Source organism: Lutra lutra, chromosome 2 (assembly GCF_902655055.1).
Source record: "Lutra lutra chromosome 2, mLutLut1.2, whole genome shotgun sequence".
In the NCBI taxonomy this organism is placed as follows: domain Eukaryota; kingdom Metazoa; phylum Chordata; class Mammalia; order Carnivora; family Mustelidae; genus Lutra; species Lutra lutra.
The window spans coordinates 96,736,008-96,758,789 of NC_062279.1; the positions used below are offsets into that span (position 1 = coordinate 96,736,008).

The 22,782-nt window shown below is 35.7% G+C and overlaps 1 protein-coding gene across 5 annotated transcripts in view; it reads left to right on the forward strand.

Moving 5' to 3' along the window:
* Nucleotides 1-22,782, forward strand: part of BMPR1B (bone morphogenetic protein receptor type 1B) — a 413,050-nt gene that overhangs the window by 249,834 nt on the left and 140,434 nt on the right. For all 5 annotated transcript variants that reach the window (XM_047718021.1, XM_047718020.1, XM_047718022.1 and 2 more), the window contains exon 2: nt 101-195. The gene's annotated coding sequence lies outside the window, so the exon portion shown is untranslated. The remainder of the gene's footprint in view (nt 1-100; nt 196-22,782) is intronic.

Here is a 22,782-nt window from a genome sequence, read left to right on the forward strand (position 1 = left end):
GGAGAGAAACACACACACAGAGGGCAGGGAAAGACAGACTGTAGTGGGGAGAACAGTAATTTCCAGTATTTTTGCTTAAAAAATTCTTTTTCACTGTCAGGTTCAAACTTCTGCTGAATCATAACCATTCACCGCTGAGCTATGACAAGAGAGGAAACAAAAAGTTAAACGAGCCAGCCTGCCGTAAGTGAGAAGGTAAGTAATTAGCCAGTTCAGTCTCACTTTTACTCGTAAACTCCCTGTCCCTGTTGGGTGCTCTGCATCAGTGAGCAGAGGGCTGTGTGGCATGTTAAGCTAGCCAGGAGGGGCTGCCTGCTGTTTAAGAATGTTCTTGGTGGCCGTGTAGTGCTGTGTGTTGCTCTTGAGAATGCTGTGTCCTTTCAGGATACCCTGAAATACAGGGGTCGGGGGTAGGAAAGGTGTTCTACCACTGACTCGTGTTGTGTCCCATCAGCAAGTTTCTGTTTCTTCATTCTGCCAAACCTGAAGTCTTCTAATGGGTAAATTCCTGCTTGCTTTCATATCAGGATTAAAGCAGGACTATATTACTGAGTTTACAGTTGTGAGTGGGAAATAGAATAGGGGAAAAGTTCAGATGAACATGTGAAAATGTAGTAAAAGCCTTGTCCGTGTAGGCGCTGTGATTGTGAGCAATGTAGGTTCTTTTTAAAAGCAAGCGGTGTCCCTTTGACAGTGCATGAAAGTGAGTCAAGGGCTAGCTTTGGGAACAGAGAGAACAGGGAGTGGTGAGAAGTGAGAACAGTCTTCTGAATCCAAGATGCAAATCAGCATCGGGGAGAGTTTCTCTGTCCAAGGGACTTGCTAGTTGGTTCTTTACAAAAAGCGATTCCCTACTACATTCATGAAATGAACATGTCTTGGGGCACGTCGGTCGTTTGTTTTCCTTTCATCACATTTAGCACTTTGACACGTTTCTCCGCGTGTTCCCAGTGCTGTGGGATGTTCATTTATTTGTCGTTGTTTTGTACATCCCAGGTTAACATTAAAAGCAGTGGTACTGAAGACGACAGAAAGAGATGGTTTTCCATTATTTTTTGATTTAGAATGCCTACACAATTTATAAACTTATATGGTTTATGTCTAGTGCACATGGCATGGGAAGTAAGTATGTTGCTCTGCTGGAAGGATGGCCTTAACTAGGTGAAATTTATCTACTGACATAGTGAAAACTTCCCTATTGTTGGTTTATAAATTGTGGTACTATAAGCATTAGCATGATATTTAAAATTTTTAGGTTGGGTTATAGATGCTGATTATAGTTCCAAAGGGTTTTCTGTATTACATGTTTAAGTTAAAAACAAAGGTAATGCTAAATTTTCTTGCAGAGCTTAAATAGTAGATACAAGGAGATAACAAAAGAGATACAAGGAAAAGCTAATACTCTGGCACAGATTTTGTGTTAGGGCTAGTGTTCAGAAACCCGCTCATCTAAAATAGAATAAACCACATCCAAAACAGCAGGTGGAATAGGCCTAAATGTAAAGTAAATATCTTAAGATGAGGCTGATCATTATAGAATATCACTTTTATTGAATCTCATATAATTTCCCAAATAATACAGAATGTTTCAAAATCAGTTCTATTAATTCAGGAATACTTTATGGGTATTTTCACATCTAAATTTCAAATGTGTTTTAACATTCATTTAATGCTTGTTTTAGCCTCTGAATCAAGCTTTTTCTTTGTTCAAGTTCTGCCTACCAGTTTCTTAATGGATTTGATTTAGATTTTGGACAATATGTTTATTTTGAAAATGCAACTGTGATTTGTCTAGAATGGGCATTTCTCAAATTTTTCTTTGCTACTCCCTTTGGGTAATGATAATCAAGATTATAACTTCAGTTCTTTATTCAATATCTTTTGTTTGTTCACTTTACCCGTTGCATAAGTACATATTACTTTCTTACACTTTTTTTTTTTAAACTGGCTTTATTTTTATTCCTTCTGGTATCTTGTTTCTGAAGTACCCTGTGAAAACCCAATTAAATTAGTACAATAAAAAGAAACTGAAGAAAGTTGTCGCTTTAAACAAGAAAGCAAAGAGAGAATTGTGACTTTGGTTGACAGTGTCTAAAATGGAATGTATTTTGATTGAAGGCTGTTTGAGCATTTTTAAGACTTGAGATACTTTCTCAATATTATTTTTGGCTTTAATGTCAATCCTGATAGTGGTTGTTTATCATATTTATAAACAACTTTTATATACAGGTGTCTTATATATAAGCATATTATAAAGAAAGAAGATAATACCTTTTGTATCATGTTTTAACTGTCTCTTGAAGTAAGATGAGTGAATTTAGCTTGAAATACTAATATTAACTTCCTATTCTACCAGTCCCTCTGCTACATTATTACTCTTAGAAGGATCAGTCTCCCACCGCAGTGAACACTTTGCTTTCCTGCTGATGCCTTCTCGTTCCTGGCTCTCTGTTGCTCATAGATAAAGGTCAGTCTTGGCACAGTGAGCTCCTTCGTGACTGAGCTGATACTTCAGTTCTGTATTGGTCTTCTGCTCTCCTTCTGGGCTTTTTCCATACTACTCTTGCTTATCCATGAGAGTATTCCCCTTCCCTCTGTTTCATGCTCTAGCAATATTGAACATCTGTGTTTCTCAGTAACAGTCTATGCTGTTTTACGCCTTTCTGGAGTTGTTTATGTTGCTTCTATCTTGAAAACCGTCTTTGTGATCTTTGCCTTTCAGCCTCAGTGAATGCGTCCCTGCTGCTGGACCACTGTCTGCTTCTTTAGTTTGGCCTCTGGCATATACCTCTGTCAGTATATAAGACTTTGCCAAGTCTTAGATGATGTTTTGTGCTTCTTTATGCACATGAAGTTGTAAGCTACTTGTCGTCAGGTTTTAAATCTATTCTTTTTTTTTTTTTTTTTTTTATTTGACAGACAGAGATCACATGTAGGCAGAGAGGCAGGCAGAGAGAGAGAGAGAGAGGAGGAAGCAGGCTCTCCACTGAGCAGAGAGCCCGATGCGGGGCTCAATCCCAGGACCCTGAGATCATGACCTGAGCTGAAGACAGAGGCTTTAACCCACTGAGCCACCCAGGTGCCCCTTAAATCTATTCTTTGATATTCCTGTAGGACCTAGAGTTTATAATAGACACTCAAGAACTTGAACTAAAGAAAAACTTCATTATATTTATTTTAAAGTCACTTTTCTTTATAGACTTTTTATTTTAATGCACTTCACAACTTTGATTAATTGCATTGAAGGAAAACCCCCTCAAGTAAGTGGTAAAGGCTTTTGAAAGACTAGCAGTGTTTTATTGTATTTATTCATTTATTTATTTACTGAAAGATTTTATATATTTATTTGACAGAGAGAGTGCACATGCAAAATTGAGGAGGAGGGGGAGAGGGAGAAGCAGGCTCCCTGCTGAGCAAGGAGCTTCACGTGAGCCTCCATCCGCTTCACGTGAGCCTCCATCCCAGGACCCTGGGATCATACTTGAGCCCAAGGCAGATGCTTAAACCACTGAGTCACCCAGGTGCCCCAAGACTAGCAATGTTGTAAAAAGTTACTTTGTTTCTCTTACTACCACCAATCATGGTAGTCTGTGTATGGGTGTTTTTCCATGACAGTGGATGTCTATTGAACCCATAAAGTTATATTTGAATAATAAAATTCAAAGTTGTATTGATTAGCATATACAAATTCAGGATATATAGCTCAAAAATGTTGCTTAATTTGATGAACTCTATCAACAAAATAAGCTAGTTGCTGCTCTCACATGGACTCCTATGGTAAATTAAATGATGTCCTAGCAAACTGAAGACGGTGTTACACCTTTCAAAAAGCCCAGAGAGAATATCTGGAGAGACTGGGTCCATCTTCCTCTATCCTAGAAAATTACAGCATGGGATGGCTCCCAGTGTGACTGATGAAGATATACTTCCTAATTTTACCTTCTATTACAGAGATAGTGATTTAAGGAAATAAGAGCTAGTGGCTTAAAAAATTTTTTCAAACCTGAAGAGTGATATTCCATTTCAGTCAGAAGAATTTGCTCCTCAAAACAGAAATGTTGAAAGAAAAGGATGTCAACGTTTAAAAAAGTAGTTGCGAAATACCAGCTGTTTCTTTTATTTTGATAGCAAAAACAAAATTTATTTTGTCTTTGTGTTTTATTTCCCCACCAGACATGGCGTACTTACTTTGTATATGAAATATTTTGATTATCAGAAACAAATACAGAGCTTTATACACAATTTAGAGTAATTGACAACTTTTCTTACTTTGATTTTTACTTCTTACTATACGCAACTAGTAGTTTCCACTACTTTGGAAATCTTATAAACCTCTTCCACACATCAAATATGACCCTTTTGTTTGTTTAACCTTGAATTGCATCTGTCTTAGGAATGAAAATAAGAATGATATTTTCATAAGAACACTTAGAAGACTTTTAATTGTTTGAAATGGACCATAATTCAATCTGGAATTTCTCTTCAGTTATATTTTGCCCACACACCTGTCCTGTAGTTAAATAGGTATGGGAAAGGTGTCTCAAGGGTTATGATTATAAATTACATGTCTCACTGGTGTATCAAATAATCTTAATATTATAAAACTAAAAGGGCGTGTCTCTGTGTATGTGTGTTTTATTTTTTTGTCATGGAACGGAAATGTACTTAATTCCCATCAGCCAGTGATGAGAGAAACCCAAGCTTGACTCAGTATTAAAAGATTATAGCAAAATAAGTCAATAGAAGCCAAAAATACCCCCACCCCATCAAAGAGATAGAACAAGTTTGTGGTTGGAGTGAGGCGTAGAGGATTTTGCCAGTATGTTGAAGTCTTATTTTGTTATTATTGGCAGCTTACCTTTCCAGTAAGTATTTCTATATAGCTATGCATGGCATGGAATTCATAGAACATGAGAGCAGAAGAATAAATTAATCATGGAAGTTGAACCTTAGAACTCTTCTACTTTACCTATTTCATTTTATAAATATGGGTAAATGTAAAAAGAGGCAATGTAACTTGTCAAACATCAGCTTTTTAAGTGACTAGTTAAGATTTTGATTAAAAAAAGAAAAAAAAGAAATGTACAATTATAAGGCCAGTATTTTATCCCTGTGGCTCTTCCAGTCTCCCTGTAATTATTTTATTTTTATTCTGTATATTGCATCTAAAGCCCAAGTTGTCATATCTCTGTGTTTTGTATTATATTAGACTCCTTTGCATTATTGCATAACTCCTGAAAGTTAAAGCTAATAATTATTGGTGGGATATAGGACTTTTCTACTCATAACCATAGTTTATATGTGTGTGTATATGTATGTATCTTACTACTATTATCTTTAAAGATCATATTTATTTGGGAGAGAGAGAGAGAGAAAACAGGTGTGGGGTGGAGGAGCAGAGGGAGGGGGAGAAGCAGGCTCACTGGTGAGCAGAGAGCCAGACACAGGACTCAATCCCTGGACCCCAGAATCATGACCAGAGCTGAAGGCAGGTGCTTAACTTACTGAGTCACTCAGGCATCCTATATTTTAAATGACAGATATCCTTTCTAGCTTTCCTGATTTCCCCCATTGTCTCTGGTTGTCTCTGTCCAGATTAAAACCCCATAACTGTTCTCCTTTTCCGTACAACACAGCAGATAATCCTGAAGCAAAAAATAGAAACTGTAAAAACAAATTTTTGTACTTTGATTATAGCTAAAGGATTCAAATAGGAAATACATGGTTATATTTTGTTTTATAACTTTGTTTTTAAGTTATTTGTTCTAAATTACAATTGGAAAAATCTTGATTAAAACAAAAGAACCAGGGTGCCTGGGTGGCTGTCAGTTAAGTGCTGGACTCCTGATTTAGGCTTGGTTCGGAGGAGATCCAGCCCCGCTTAAGGTTCTCTGTCTCTCCCCTTCCGCCGCCCCTCCCCCTCCCTAACAAACAAACAAAACCAATAAAGAGACCCCAAAAGAACCGGATGTGATTTTCCACATTACATTGACTTTTATCTGACTTTTAAATAGACAATTAAAGGGGCATGGTGGGGCAAACAAGCTCTTTTGTTCACCTCATCTTCCAGTAAGACTTTGCTCCTCTCTTCCTGTCCCCTGCACTTCCAAAGAAATTGGGGCTCTTTGGGTCCTTCTATTCTTATTAATATTAAGGCCTCTGGAAAAAAATCATTTATGTACTTAAGGAGGAAAGTGTTCTTGAGCAAATAGTTGAAGGTTGTTCCTATCCTCAGCCCATGATTTCTCTTTTTACCTCCTTCATAGCAAAATAAAAATGACAATCTCTACCCACCTCCCCAATCTGAAAAAAGCCTGATTAATCCTTAGTGAACTTTTTCCCCCCAGATTGACATTATGTATCTTTTCAAACTTTTCCTAAGAGATTTATAATTTTAAAATCTTTTGTAAAAAGAAAAAGTGATACTTTAATTTTTATTTTTAATTCCCAATGAACTTGAATCTGAAGGAATTATTTGTTATAAACATTTTATTCTTTATACTTATTTTTTTTTCAGAGGTGTATTTCTCACTGGTTTAGAAGAGTTCTTTTTTTTTTTTTTTAAAGATTTTATTTATTTGACAGACAGAGATCACAAGTAGGCAGAGAGACAGGCAGAGAGGAGGAAACAGGCTCGCCGCTGAGCGGAGAGCCGGATGCGGGGCTCGATCCCAGGACCCTGGGATCATGACCTGAGCCGAAGGCAGAGGCTTAACCCACTGAGCCACCCAGGCGCCCCAGGAAGAGTTCTTTTTTTAAAAAAGAACCAAAAGATCTTGATTCTTTGATGTTCTATTAGTTGTTACTGTTTTCATAAGGTTTTCAATTTTCTTTTATATGTTTTGAAGCATAAGTATGTTTTGAAATCTTTTTATTAAATCTAATCAATATTTTCCCGATCTCCTTTGAAACTTAGAAAAACTTTTATATCCAGAAATAGGAAGAATCTTTTTCTAGTTTTTATGGTTTAATTTATTTAACTGTTAATGCTGTGATACACAAGGACTTTATTAAACAAGTACTTCAGTTTTTTTGTTGAATCATTATTCCCCTTTCCCACTTTTTGTGAAGTCACCATTATCTTGTACTTTTATGGTACGAATTTCAATCTTTGTATTACCTCTTAAATTATATTGCCTTTGAAATTTTATCTCTGTGGAACAAAAGTTCATGTTTTTAAAATTTTTTTATTTTGATTATAGTTGACACACAATGTCACATTAGCTTCAGATATATATAGTGATTCAGCTTCTCTGTGTTTTTGCTGTATTCAAGAAGTGTAGCTACCATCTGTCACCACACAACGTTATCACAATATCATTGACTATGTTCCCTATGCTATGCCTTTTATGTTTCATTCCTGTGACTTATTAATTACATAATAGGAAGACTGCATCCTCCACTCCCTTTCACCCCATTTTGCCCATCCCTCAACCCGTATTCCTTCTGGCAACCACTAGTTTGTTCTCTGTATTTTATAGGTCTGGTTCTTTTTGTTTATTCATTTTGTTTTGTTTTGTTTTGTTTTTTTAGATTCCACATATGAGGGAAATCATATGGTTTTGTCTTTCTCAGTGTGAGAAAATATACTAAGTATTCACTTAACATAATACCCTCTAGGGCCATCCATAGCATCTTGTAAATGGCAAGATCTTATCTTTTTTTTATAGTTGCATAACATCCCTGTGTGTGTGTATGTACAAATACATACCACATCTTCCTTTAACATTCATCTATCAGTGAACATTTAGGTTGCTTCCATATCTTGGCTATTTTATTTACTTATCTAAATTTTTATATTCATTTCAGTATAATTCACATACAGTGTTATATTAGTTTCAGGTATAAAATATAGTGATTCAACAATTCTATACATTACGCGTTGCTTATCAAGATAAGTGTATTCTTTTTACTCTCTCGCTCTTTCTCTTTTTTGGGTGGGGAGCATAAGTGGAAGTGGTGGGGAGCACACGGAGAGAGAGAATCTTAAGCATGCTCGAAGTCCAGTGTGAGGCCCGACATGGGGCTCAATCTCACCACGCTGAGATCATGACCAGAGCCAAAATAAAAAGTCAGATGCTTAACTGATTGAGCCACCCAGGTCCCCAAGATAGGTGTCCCCTTCACATATTTCAGCCATCCCCCTACCAATCTCTACTTTGGTAACCATCAGTTTGTTATCTATAGTTAAGAGTCTGGTGTTTTTGTTTTTGTTTTGTTTTTGTTTTTGTTTTTGTTTTGTTTTGTTTTTTGCTTGTCTCTCTTTTTCCTTTCTTCTTCTATTTTGTTTCTTGAATTCCATATATGAGTGAAATCATATTTGTCTTTCTCTGACAGGCTTATTTTGCTTAGCATTATATTCTATAGATCCATCCATTTTGTTGCAAATGGCAAGATTTCATTCTTATATTGAACATCTCTTCCTCCATCTGTTGATCGTCTTTATGTCTTCTGCTCACTTTTAGTTGTATTATATGTGTTTCTTTTAGTGCTGAGTTAAGTTCTTTATATATTTTAAATACCAACCCTTTATATTTTGACTATTTTAAATAATGCTACAGTAAACATAGAGAAGCATATATCTTTTCAAATTAGTCCTTTTGTTTTCTTTGTGTAAATACCTAGTATTGGAATTATTGGATCATATGGTTTTTCTATTTTTAATTTTCTGTGGAACCTCCATACTGTTTTCCATCGGGGCTGCATGAATTGACATCTCCACCAACATTGCATGAGGATTCCTTTTGTTAAACTTGACTTACTCATTGGAACATGTTAGAACATTGTTGGATTTAAGTTGCATGCTCCCTGAAATTACTGGAGACAAAAGGATTTGAGTATATTATTTATATTAAAGCAGACCTAATAAGAATACGATTTTGTGTGAGTGAGAAATTATACATTAATAATAGTTACCATTTGTCACGGGTTTCTAGATATATACCTGGCATCCTACCAAGAAATTTAATATGATTTCAATTAATCCTTTTAACATACCTTTGAATGACTCTGATTTCTTTTTTTTAGGGTAAAGAAAGAGACCCCCAAATGTTAAGTAGCTTCATTAACCTTACCTAGCTAACAACTGATAGGTTCATGATTTAAATTATCTCTGCCCATAGTCCATCTTTTAAGAAAGCATTGTCAATTAGAGAAATTATGCTTTTTGCCATAAGTGGTAATAGATGAGCATCTATAAAAGTCTAGTACAAAGAACCTTCCCAGCTTGCATCCGTTTGTGGAAAAATGAGCTCAGGAACAAGGATTTTCAAAGTATAGAGACAAGTCAATAAAATCAATGATACGAGGAGTCTCTTACTATTTAGGATTAGCATTGAAGATAAGAAAATTGTAGGATAGACAGAAATAATCCTATATTTTTAAATTAGTTCAGAAACAGCTAAAAAAAAAGTCTTTTAACTTCTTCAGATTTTAGTACTTCTCTTGGTGTTATCATTTTCTTCCATTGCAAGCCAATTTATACTTCAGCTCTCTTTCCTATGCATAAGACACAGCACCACTCCCTTCCTCACATACCTACTCATGACCTTGGCAGGAAAACTGACAGGGAGCAGCCAGTTCAGCAAGAAGTGACTGTTCCATCTGCGTTCTTGTTTCTTAAACTATAAGTTTCATTCAGGGGAGAAATGAATCTACCGAACTGGCATGTTTTGCTGTCATCTCTATTTTAAGTTACTCGGTTAAGAGACTCACAGTTGTTGCTGTGGTATAAAACTTTTCTGGTATTTAAAGCAGGAAAGGAAATCCTAGATATTTTGGCATCATTAGAACTTAGTACTTGTACACTAAATGGTTACCTGAAATGATGTAAAAGAGGATAACTTAATTTGCTATGGATAGACATGCCTTATAAATATAGTTTGTGATTATGGATATACATGTTTGTCAATCCATATATAAAAGTTTATACCAAGACATCATTTATAATCTTAATTGTTATATATTCGGCCACCATGAAGTAACTTGTTTTGTTTTCCTCTTTAAGTCAAGACAAACAATTTTGCCTAAAGATAATATAGGATTTTTTTCTCTCCTTGGGTCACCCTGCCCTTGGTTGATACATTGGTATGTATGTGGTAAGATTTACGCTAAAGTCCATTGGGGTTTTGTTTTATAGCCCTGCCTGGGAACACTTGAAAATAAATTAACCTTTCACCTAATAAGCGGATTGTTGTATTATTGCTTGGAAAATTATGCCTGAGTTAGTATCTGTATTAATGAATAGTCTTAAATATTCTAAGTCATTCATATATATGATTCCTTCTTTTTTCAGTCTTTTTTTTTTAGTTTTCTGCTTTACTATAAAAATGATTAGAACTACACATTGTATAGTTTGAACATAATTCCATATATAATTTCATACATTAATTCCCGAGGTAAATAGGTCTTCTTTTTGTAAAAGAACTGACTTCATTCAGAGTCACTCTTGTTCATTTCTTTCTATGCCAATTTCAGCTTCATCAGTAAATTAATGTATCATTATTCACAATAGTCATTTAGCTTACTAACCTTGAAATTTACTTCTGTTTTGCCAGAGGCTTGTTGGCAAATCGAACTTGACAATAATAGAGAAGGAAAGCACGGTGACCTAGGATGCTCTGTTCTACTGAAGTGATCTACAGTTCTTTGAATGTGTCAATTTTTGTTTATTTGTTTTAAATTAGCTAATATACAATGCATATATCTTGAGTTACTCATTCATACTCCACATTTAATCTTTAAATCATTATTGGTAGAAATAGACAATTATTTAGAATGATTTTTTTTTCTTGTACTGTTGTAGTCTAAAGTAGCTTGGTGCAGCTCCCAAAACACAATGGGAGCTTAAACTCTGCTGAAACCGTGTGTTCTTAAATAAGGGAGCTGGTTTTATCATTTTGAAGCTGTTCTTACACTGTGTGGTGCCTCAGTAGAAAAGAAACACGATACTTATACTAACATGATTTCAGTGTCTTAATAGTCCAAAATGCATATGATTAGCCTAGAGGATGAGAATCAATTTTTAAAATTTTGGTTAGATTTTAGAGATATTTTCTGTGATATATATGTTTCTGTTTATTAACTATATATTATCAGTGGTGTTAGTTAATGCTTCTAGAGACATTGAGCACATTTCATGCAGAACACACAGATGGCCAGTTGACCTTTGTGCTTTGATCCCATACTTACTGTAGGGTTGTTCATTTCTACATGTAGGGCACTTCAAAAAATAGGCTGACCTGGGATGACCTGGTGTGCAGCACAGAACAACCATTCAGCCAGGAGTAAAGCAGGCTATCGGTCCCTTCTCGATTTCTCTTCTTGTTCCTTTGCCCCACCTCTTATTACCATCTTCCTGCTCTCTCTTCTGCCTCCCTTTCATGCATTTGCTGTTTTTCTTTTTTTATCTTTTTCATAAATGTCTGTTGCATCTCAGCCAGTTACCTATCATACCAAGTTATTACTGATTTGTTTTAACGTCAACATTTTCTATATCTGTGGTCTTCCATCTAACATTCAGTTATATCAGAAAATTTCTTTGTGCAACTTGAAGAAAATCTTTCCAATTTTAACAGAAATATTAATTGCTGGGAAGTAAGAGAAACTTGTATCATAAAATGTTAAAGTGCAGTTGGCGTACTGCAAAATTTCTGTGAAGTCATTGATTCTTTTGTACTTAACGGTGACTTAGTCAATATTCTGCGTTAGATATTTGTATACATGATAACAATCTCATTTAAACTTTATAATAACTCTGTGAGATGGTTTTTGTTATCCCTATTTTAAAGAGGAGGAAATGGAAATTCAGGGAGATCAAATAATCATGCCCAAGATCACACAGCTTGGAAAGCATATGTGTGATTGGAACCCAGCTCTTTCAGAGCCTAAAACCTTTATAGGGTAGTGTATGACTTTCTTTAAAAATAGGGAATTTCAGTGTTCTACTCCTACACCTTTCAGAAAGGGTGGGAAGTAGCACAGCAGCAAAACTGCTCCCAAGTGTGACAGCAGCCCAAACCAGAGCACAGCAACTCCATTCCCTATGAAGAAGTTAGGGCTCTGTTGGTATTTACAAACCAAAAGAGTAAATCTTAATTTTAGCATATTATTCTTATTTCCTTCGTAATTTTTCTTCCTTTTGTAATTTTATCAAATTTTTTAAATGCAAAGACGTAACAAAAGAAATACGTAGGAAAGTACATTCTTCCAGGGATGCCTGGGTGGCTCAGTTGGTTGGACGACTGCTTTTGGCTCAGGTCATGATCCCGGAGTCCCGGGATCGAGTCCCGCATCGGGCTCCCAGCTCCACGGGGAGTCTGCTTCTCCCTCTGACCTTCTCCTCGCTCATGCTCTCTCTCACTACCTCTCTCTCAAATAAATAAATAAAATCTTTTTTTAAAAAAAAAGGAAGTATATTCTTCCAAATAAGTCCACATGATACCCTAAAATGTGTTTGCAGCAGATTAAATCCTCATCAGCAGTCTATACATATACCCTCTTTGATTTCAGTTAGACTCTAGTATACTTTGTCATTAGTTATAAATCACACTGGGATGGGATGAAGTTTTAAATTATGCTTTTACAAAAACAGATTTTTTTTATATTGTTTGGAGATGAGTTACTTGTAGATTAACTTCTTACCTTTGTCTTGCTCTGCTTTTCAGGAACTTTATTAGAAACTATGTAAGGCAGGAAATGACATTTAAACAAATACATTTATTTTTAGTCCAGTTAAGGGTCTTGTTTTTTTTTAAAGGAGATGTGGAAGAAATGAAAACTGGATAAAATTGACTTCAGGAATTATCGGTTGATTTTTTTTCCATGACTGTCCTAGCCCCATATTTGTAAGATATAATTTAAGGTTATTCTAAATTTTAACCCCTTTTTGAAAATGTTTTATATTTCAACAACATTTCCACACCCAGTGTTTCTTTTGATCTTTTGCTCCCCCAAATGCTCTGAAGCAAGTATATGAATTTTATGAATGGAGAAATTATAAGTGAGGGTGGGGTAAAGATCCCAAACTGAAAAGCCAAATATTTTGACCTTAACAAAGTAGTTATTAAAGTTGATTAGTTTATAGTATATGAAAACATAAAGAAATAAATATATAATTATGTGATAACCCATTCCAGACACTAGCAGAAATAATGAGTAGCAGGTGCAAGTCATTTAAGGAAAAAAAAATTATGAGAGTGTTAATATTGAGAAAAATGTTATGAATTTAATTTAGTTGTTTCTGAGATGGAGAAAATTTAATATGATTTTAGTGACAGAACACCTGTAGTGAGCTTGTGGAATTATGTGGGAGTCTAGTTGAGAACCACTGAATTATCACAAAAAAATTCTTAGTATGTAGGGTAACAGTAATATTTTCCTAAAGGTTTTCATAAGCTGTATTGGTATGTCAATAAAGAGTTTATAAGGAACACAGACCAGTTTAAATAAACTACTGAATGTTGTCTCACACTGTATGGGGTAAAGTGATGACAGCATGACTATGGAGAGTTATGTAAACTATGAAAAAGTCATAAAAATGTAAATGGAGTGAATTTGTCAAATTGGTTTCTTTTCGTAGCACTCTCTTTTATTTCTTCTCTCTCTTATCTCTCATGTAGTGATACATTGTAGGCTTCAGCTTCTTGAAGCTTCTATCCATGACACACACCACCAGCCTATGGATCCTTTCCCCTTTTAGGTCCCAGAGAGCCGTGAATCCACGCTGCCAACATAACTTGTGATAAGCTGTCCATATGGAAAATGAAAAATGATCCATACTCCCTTATTCTATAAACAGAAATAAATTCTGTGTGGAGGAAGGCCTCAATTTTGAAAAATTATACTTTAAAATATTTAGAAAAGAATATATTTATTATTTTAGGGTAAGACGAGTTTCTTCAACTAGGTATAAACAGAGTAAATGATAAAGAAGATTAATAAATTCAACAACATTAAAATGAAAAGAAGTTTGTCTTAATCAGAGGATGCTCAAAAAGCAAAAAAGGCTGAAAATTGGTTTAGTGTATAGAAAATATTAAGGATCCTATGAATTAATAAGAGAATTAAAATCGGCCAGTATAACCATGAGCAGGAATTAAAAAGAAAATTCAAATAGTAAACACGAAAACTTGCTGAGCCTCACTGATAGAGAAATGCAAATTAAAACTAGAGTGATACGTCATTTTATACTCACTCTGTTGTTAAGAAGTCCAAAGTATACCAAATGTTGGTGTGAATATGAAGCAACACGAACTCTCATACACTGTTAATGGGAATGTAAACTGGTACAACAAATTTTAAGTTACAGTTGAACCAAATATATTCTTTTGTTCAGCTGTTCTAACCCTACAAGTATATCCTATAGAAAGTCTTGCTTGTATGTCTCAGGAAATAGGTTCAAGATTTTATATTGTACAAGATTTTATATATGTAGCCTTGTACATAATAGCAAAACAAACAGCATAATAGCAAAAACATAAAAAATGCATCTGGATGAGGGTTGCTGGGGGGAGGGGGGTTGGGAGAGGGGGGTGGGGTTATGGACATTGGGGAGGATATGTGCTATGGTGAGTGCTGTGAAGTGTGTAAACCTGGCAATTCACAGACCTGTACCCCTTGGGATAAAAATATATGTTTATAAAAAATAAAAAATTAAAAAAAATGCATCTGGAAACAACCAGAGTGCAGAATGGATAATTTAAGAAATATTTGCATACAGTGGAATTACAGTATATTATGAAAGTGAATGCATCTCAGCTACCTGTATGAATCCCCGAATCATAATGTTGAGTGAAAAAAGCCAAGTCACAAAAAAACACAAGGAACAGGATTCCAGTCATACAAACTTTGATTAGAGGCAAAACTAATGTATGTTTGTGAAATCATTATTTATGTGATCAACGAAGGAAAACCAAGGGGAAAGATTAAAACAAAAGTGAGGATACTGATTCTGTCTAAAAGGAGGGAAGGAGTTGTGTTCTGGGAGGAGCCCAGAGAGCCTGGGTGATGTATAAGTGAATGATCATTAAAAATATTAGAAGTAGCATTATTAACAGCTACGTGTATTATTATTTTTCATTCCATGTGTTATACCTTCTGTCCCTGTGACAGAAGTCTGTATCCCTCGTTCCTCTTCACCTATGGGCCCATCCCCCTTCTCTCCTTCCCTCTGGCAACTGCCAGTTCTCCATGTTTTTATGAGTCTGTTTCTGTTGTTTGTTTTGTTTTTTATATTACACATATAAGTGAAATCATATGGCATTTGTCTTTCTCTGACTTATTTTACTTAAAACAGTACCTTTTAGATCTGCCCCTATTGTTGCAAATGGTACGTTTTCTTTCTTTTTTATGGCTGAATAATATTCTGTGTGTGTGTGTGTGTGTGTGTGTGTGTGTACACACATATATACATACCACATCTTCTTCATTCATCTATCTGTGGATACTTGGGTTGCTTTCATATCTTGGTTATTGTCAATAATGCTGTAGTAAACATAGGAGTGCATGTATCTTTTTAAATTAGTGCTTTCCTTTCCTTTGAGTAAATACCCAGTAGTGGAATTACTGGATTATATGGTAGTTTGATTTTAGTTTTTTGAGGAACCTCCATACTCTTTTCTACAGTGGCTGTACCAGTTTGCTCCCACCAATAGTGCACATGGGTTCCCTTTTCTCCACATCTTTGCCAACACTGGTTATTTCTTATCTTTCTGATTTTAGCTGTTCTGACAGGTGGAAGGTAATATCTCATTGTGGTTTTGATTTATACTTCTCTGATGAGTTGTGATATTGAGCATCTTTTCATGTGTCTTTGAGCCATCTGCATGTCTTCTTTGGAAAAATGTCTATTCAGGTCCTCTACCCATTTTTAATCAGATTGTTTGGGGTATGTATGTATATATGGTATAGATGTATGTATGTATGTATGTGTTCAGTTGTACAAGTCCTTTATATATTTTGGATATTAACCCATTATCAGATACATTGTTTGCAATTATCTTCTCCCATTCAGTAGGTTGCCTTTTTGTTTTGTTGACGGTTTCCCTCAATGTGCAGAAGCTTTGTGTTTTGGTATAGTCCCAGTGGTTTTGTTTTTGCTTTTGTCTCCGTTGCCTGAGGAGAGAGATCAGTAACAAGACCTTGAATCCCTGTTCAGGTTTTTCTTCCTATAGTATTACTGGAATTTCTCTGGGGCTCCCACATTTGTTTACACACAGAACAGTCTTCCTCTGTGAGTCAACACTCTGTTCTCCTCCATGGCTGCCTTTTCTCAATGGAGGCTGCAATTCTCCCGCACCACCGCCATCTTCAGGGCCCTCCCACTCCGGCTAAGTCAGGCTGCTTCATCTGGGAGCCGTTGCTACTCAGTATCATTGCTATTTATCGCTGTGCTCTGGATATTTTTGCCACCACTTTTAATAAAGTTGATCTATCCTGACCATGGTTATTTCTTCCTCTCAAGAATGATAACTTGTTCTGGACCCACCAATCCTCTTCAGTGCTTGCACCTGATTCCTTACTCCACACTTCTGCAAATTGGGAAGAGGAGAAGCTGCTTTCCCAGTCTTCATTGTTAGTTGCTCTTGTTCTCAGGACCTGCAGTGTATTTGCTTAGGCCCTCAGGTGTTACAGTCATAAGGAATCATGTTTCCTGGTTTACCTCTATTCCTGTGGTGCACACACGCCACGCAGGTAGATGAATTACTAAGGGCTGCATTCACAAGTATCAAGTTATAACCAGAAGCATTATTCTCCTCTGAATCTTTGGTCTTATTGCCAAGTCCAACTCACCACCTCATCCTTTACCTGCCTATAAATTCTCTCTCAGAGGTCCTGAAAATTTGCTTTTAGAAATGCCGCAGTCCTATGGTAGCTTCAGCCCTGCGATCAAATGATCAATCAATCTATCATTCTCAATCTCGTCCTCTCCCCACCCCCCTTCTCTTCCTCATACACAGATATCATACAACTCTGGATTCATAGACATTCAGACAGGTTTACATATAACAGGACTCTTACTGTGGATTGGGTTTGCATTATCTATGAGGTCGTCCCTCCAGCCCCAGATAAATCTGTGGTTTACTACATAGCTGGAGAGAATTGGGGGCCCAAACATATGTGTAGCCACATGTATCAGCACCCAAATTCTGAACCTTGTCTGGATCTTAACTAAACAATGACAAAAAGTATAGAAAACAGCAGCAAGGATAAGTATAATGTATACATTATTGCATTTACATTTCATTAAAATCTATGAGGTAGCTTTTATCTCTACTGTATAGATGAAATGGAGACTCATTATGTGAGTAACCAAAATACACATAGATGGTAAAAAGTGGAGTTCTGCTGCAAAATATGGCCTCCAGTGAAAGCCTGTGCTCTTAATCGTCAAATTAGATACAGTGTTTCTTAGCACAAATTATCTTCACTGGCTTCTTTAAAATGTGATTTCAAAAAAAAAAAGTGATTTCAGAAGCTCTTAGCAGCTTTTTATTCTGAATATATCACTGAAATAATTATGAATGTTTCTCTAAGAATATAATAATTTTTTGAAAATAACAGTTTTGCGGTATAATTTATTTTAATGGAAAATGTTTAACTTGATGACGAACTTGGTGGTACTATATATATGAGAATCCATCCTGTAAAAATTGGATATCCTGTCTACAGAACTGGAGTTCTCAGAGGCGATAGTATTTCCCTGACCAGTAAAATCTCTTCAGTTAACATTTGATTACTTTGTCATTAAGAAGAGTGCTAAACTTTCATGAAATATTGTGATTAAGTGTTATATTTAAATACCCTCTCCCCTGGAATTGTAAGTAGTACATGCTTCTGGATAATAAGTAGTTTTGTTTTTTGAATGTGCATTATTTTGTAGAATGATTCAGGAGAGAATGAGAGTGTTCAGAATTCTGTGAGAAGAAACATGAATATTTATTGTCACACTGCTATAGAAAAAAAATGAAATCACCTTAATGTTTATCTGTAGTAGAATAGATAAATGTCTCCATAAATACCTGAATAGTTATACAATTAAATGAATGCAATTAAATGAACTTGGGCTGTGTTTACCAATAAGGATTAATTATTAAAACATTGAACATAGTAAGTTAGTAATGGACGCATGAGTTTATAATATCATTTATAGAAAATGTGTGGGCCTGCCTGGGTGACTCAGTCAGTTCAGTGTCCAACTCTTGATTTTGGCTCCGGTCATGATTTCAGGGTCCTGAGACTGATCCCTGCATTGGCTCTGTACTCAGTGTGGAGTCTGCTGGAGATTCTCTCTCTCCCCCTCACTCTCCCTTCCTCTCCTTCTGATTGCTCTCTCTCTCTAGTAAATAAAATCATAAAAAGAAAATGTGTAACAGTTCTACAAAATGGTATAAGTGGTTTATGGAACATATACAGACACACATATTAAAATATGCCTGACAATGATAGCACCACCAAGGCAATGAAAGTAGAAGGAAGGCATATGAGATTGGGATTAGAATGTACATGGGAGTTATATCTATAATGTTTGTTTCCTTAATCACGATGATATCTTTGTGGTGCTCATTATATGTCCTTTTGACATTACTGAGATATTTAATAATAAAAAACCTGAGCAAACAATTTTTGACTTTGGGATAGCATGGAAAAACTTATATGCTCCTGAAAAAAGGTACCGGCAGGGCACTAAATTTTTTAAAAATAACTTAATTTTCTTATTTTGTAAAAAAAAGCAAAACAACAACAACAACAAAATAACCAACCAACCAAAAAAACCTGTAATAAAAAGAAGCTGAAATGAGGAAAAAGAAAAAAGTGTGGATCACATGCTTTTTTCTTTTCCATTATACTCTATTATCCTGCCACATTCTCCATGAATGGCTTCTTAAATGTGTTTTCTCAGTTCTGTGAAGCCAACTTTAGTGTATATTAGCTTTTTGGAGAAGGAGAAACTCTACTGTATTAAATATACATATATGCATAACAATTATATATATGCATTTTAAGATTCCAATATGTGTAATGCATTAATGTTACATATGTGATGAATATAAATTAAGAAAGAATAAATGATCTTTTCCCAAACTCTTACTAGAACAATTGCTACCTACCCAATAAAACTTGAATTTGCAACGAATCTTCATACTACAGTGGAACCGGGCTCGTTTTGCTAGTCTATGTTAAGTTAGGATGGGTTTTTTAAAAAAAATAATATTTCAGCTACTGTACTGTTTAATTGAAAGCTGTCCAGGTCACTGTATTACCAGAATATGTATTTAGTTATGTGTCAGATTTTCCTCTGTGTCCTAATTACTTGAATAACCCCAAGCAGTCCAGCTTTTGTACAAGAACACATTGTTGTACCTGCAGTTTTAGACATGGTGTTGACAGATACATTTTCTTTCATTCTAAGCTGAATATTCTTTCACATATTACTATTTATCTTATAATGCATATACATATGTTAAATGGGGTAGAGTTTCTTCTTCCCAAAGGAAAGTGTATAGTAGCTTGAAGTTGCTTTCATGGAATTGAAAAAATATATTTAAAAAGCATTTATAGAGTATGTGACAGGTTTGAACATCAGTTTTCAGGACAATCTCATTCTCTACTTTAATAATTTATCTGAGGGAGGCTTAGTAGTTTTCTAGGAGATGAAAAGGATCAGTTCTGACATCAGAGAGCCTGAGCTCTGAGCCTGTCATCACCTCTAAGGAACTGTATGAATTTTAACAAATTCGTTAACCTTCTGGTCTTTGATTTCCTCAATTTAAGATGGGATTTTTCTCTTTGGAAGAGTCCCTCTCTGTTAGTGTGGAGAATGGGGGAACAGGAACTGGGAGCCCTAGCCACAGCACAGGTATCTTGCAGCAAGACTGAGACCTAAAGATCTTAAGACAGAGGCAGAGGACTGGAAGATAGGGGAGACTTTTATGAGTTAAAAAATGTAAATGAAACAGGTGTGAGAGACCAAGAGAAGGAATAGTGATGGATGTTTTCATGTTGTCTGTCCTGGCCAACTGGATGGATGTTGGTAGAGTTTACCAAGATGGAAATACAGGAAGGCCCACTTGAGAAGAGGGATGGATACTTTATACCTCCATGTGTAAGTTCAGTCATGTCAGACTGGGAAAGCTCTACTCCTCATCTTTCTTGCTATTCTGATTCTGTAGCTGGCACTCTGTGTCTGTTACTACTGACCACTGTTGACATACATTCCAGTGGATGGTTGTTCATGGTGTGTTTTCTCTTCTGCGGGAGTAGGTCTTTGCTTGCCCCAAAATGGCACACTTTCTCTTCCACCCTTAGTAGCCAGTGTATCGGAGCCAGTTCTTTCTGACAACTGAATCCATCATCTAGGACCTGAATATGATGATTTTTCCCTTCCTTTTTAGCATCTTGGTGTCCTTTGCTCTCGGAGTCATTCCAGTTTATATAAAAAATACAATAACTTGAATTTCAAAGAGAATGGGTTTGGGAGTCTCAGCTCCACAGAAACTACTTTGTCGGATAAAAATCTTTTTTTCTCCTTTCTCCAGACCAGCTCTAATCTACAGGGAATTGGAATAACCTTCATTAGGCAACCAAGAGTTCTATAACCCTTAATTCAGAGCAATAGTATATCTTTACCTTATGTCTTAGAGTAAGAAAACCACTCAAATGTTCAGTAGTAGCTAATGATTTGTTTCGGGTAAGTATTAGTGTTCACATAGATCAAAGACATGTTAGACTTATAACATAGTATGTGATAGAAGTGCTAAAATCACCCTCCTCAAACATCAAGGTGTAGTATATATGTCTAATTTCTCATATTCTGGATATATGCTTTCTATCTTTTAGGAATTACATTTGGATGCAAGTAACAGAAACTAGAAATAATGGTTGAAAAACAGAATTTTTATTTTTCATATAAGGAAGTGCAGAGGTAGACAATCCAGGGAAGAATGGCAGTTCTATAGACACCAGAAATCTAGTCTTTTTCTGATTTTCTGCCCCACCAACCTAGCGTGTGACTTTGTCTTCAAAGACACATTTTTTGTTTGTTTGTTTGTTTTTAAAGATTCCATTTATTTGAGAGAGAGAGAGAGCATGAAAGGGGCGAGGGGCAGAGGGAGAAGCCAGCTCCCCGATGAGCAGAGGGCCCGATGTGGGACCCGATCCTGGGACTCCAGGATCATGACCCGAGCCGAAGGCAGTCGCCCAACCAACTGAGCCACCCAGGTGCCCGACACATTTTGGTTTTTGGTGGCCGTCATTATTCTAGCTGTCATATCCAGTTTCCAGGCGGCATGAGAAACATGGAGGTGAGAGACATCATATGAACAGATTTCCTAGTCAGGTCCTTCTTGTAAGCAGCAATTAAATATATCTAATCTCTGGTTATATTTCATGGCTAACTTTTAATCAAATAACCACATCATGGTCTTTAGCTGCATATATTGGTGCCCTGAGAAACCAAGGTTGTGTTGCCAAGGAAGAAAAGTAAGAATGGGTTATGGGTGAGGACTAGGCTCCTTTGCCTTATGTATTGAACTTAAGATATTGATGGAAGTGTTTCATAAATAAGTAGAAAGATGGACCTTGCTCTTTAGCCAAAAATTTTAGGTTTCAGATGCCGCACTTGGAAATGTCCCTGATAGAAACCTTTAATGTTTACTTACCATTTGAAAGTGAAAAAATTCTGGTATTTTGTTATTCATAACACATTAAGTTAAAATAAATGGTTCCATAAAGAAATATGAGTGATTATTCCCAGGAAGATGTTAGACATTTGAGGAATTAAGGGGCCAACTAATGAAGTTTATGTCTGGATATACAAATATACCCAGAACCTTAGGTCTGTCAGAAGAAAGGTATGTGGTTTAGGCAAAAGGAGAGATGGAGACAGCAATTTGTCTAGAGTCACAAATGACTCTATAATACTGTGAATTATTTCAATAATTTACAGCGTTACTCAAAAAAGCTGATTCTTGATTTATTTGATTCATTCCTAGTCGTAAGCATAATTACTTGACACAAACTTTAGATACTTTGATATGACTGTACTTATGCTGCTTCTAATTAATATTGATTTTGAATTAATATTAGCATGAACAGTTATTTTGTGTGCTTTTCCAGCTGTGTAAATACCCTTATTGCCTAAACAGACCAAATTTAATCACAGAATTTACTGTGCTGGCAGTATTTACAACCTCATTGTGGATCCAATGTCTTAAACATCTGTCCTTCATTTACTGTATCTTAAATACAAACTTTCATAACACCGGCCAAATTATAAGCCTTTACACAAAGACACTGTAATATAATAGTGCTTGGAAGAAGGGACAAAATTTCTGAGAAAGTAGTTTAAAATTTAACACAGTTTGGGTTAGTCATGGTGTCTTTCTCTCATAAAAACAAATAGGGGCCTCTCAGAAATAAGTTAAGAAAGCATTTTTAAAAGAGCTCCTGGAAGATTAAATTATGATAATATGGAAAATGGTGAAATCAGTTTTTTTTTTTTAAGGGGGAGAGTTATGCTGTTTTTAAGTGTCTTTGTCTTCTTTGTGCAACATTTTCATTAAATAACTAGTTCTTTCACTGATAAAACACTGTGTGATTTTTAAGGTGGATTGAGAGAATGTACAAAATAGAGAAACGGATTTAGGAAATACGACTTTCAAAATTTATTTTTCCCCACCAAGCAGTGACTCTTTAACCATCCAATTTGATTATGTAAAAGTCGTAGTATTTTATTTTTATAGTTAATTCTTTAGTTTAGGCCCTGCAAGGCTAGTTCCTCAT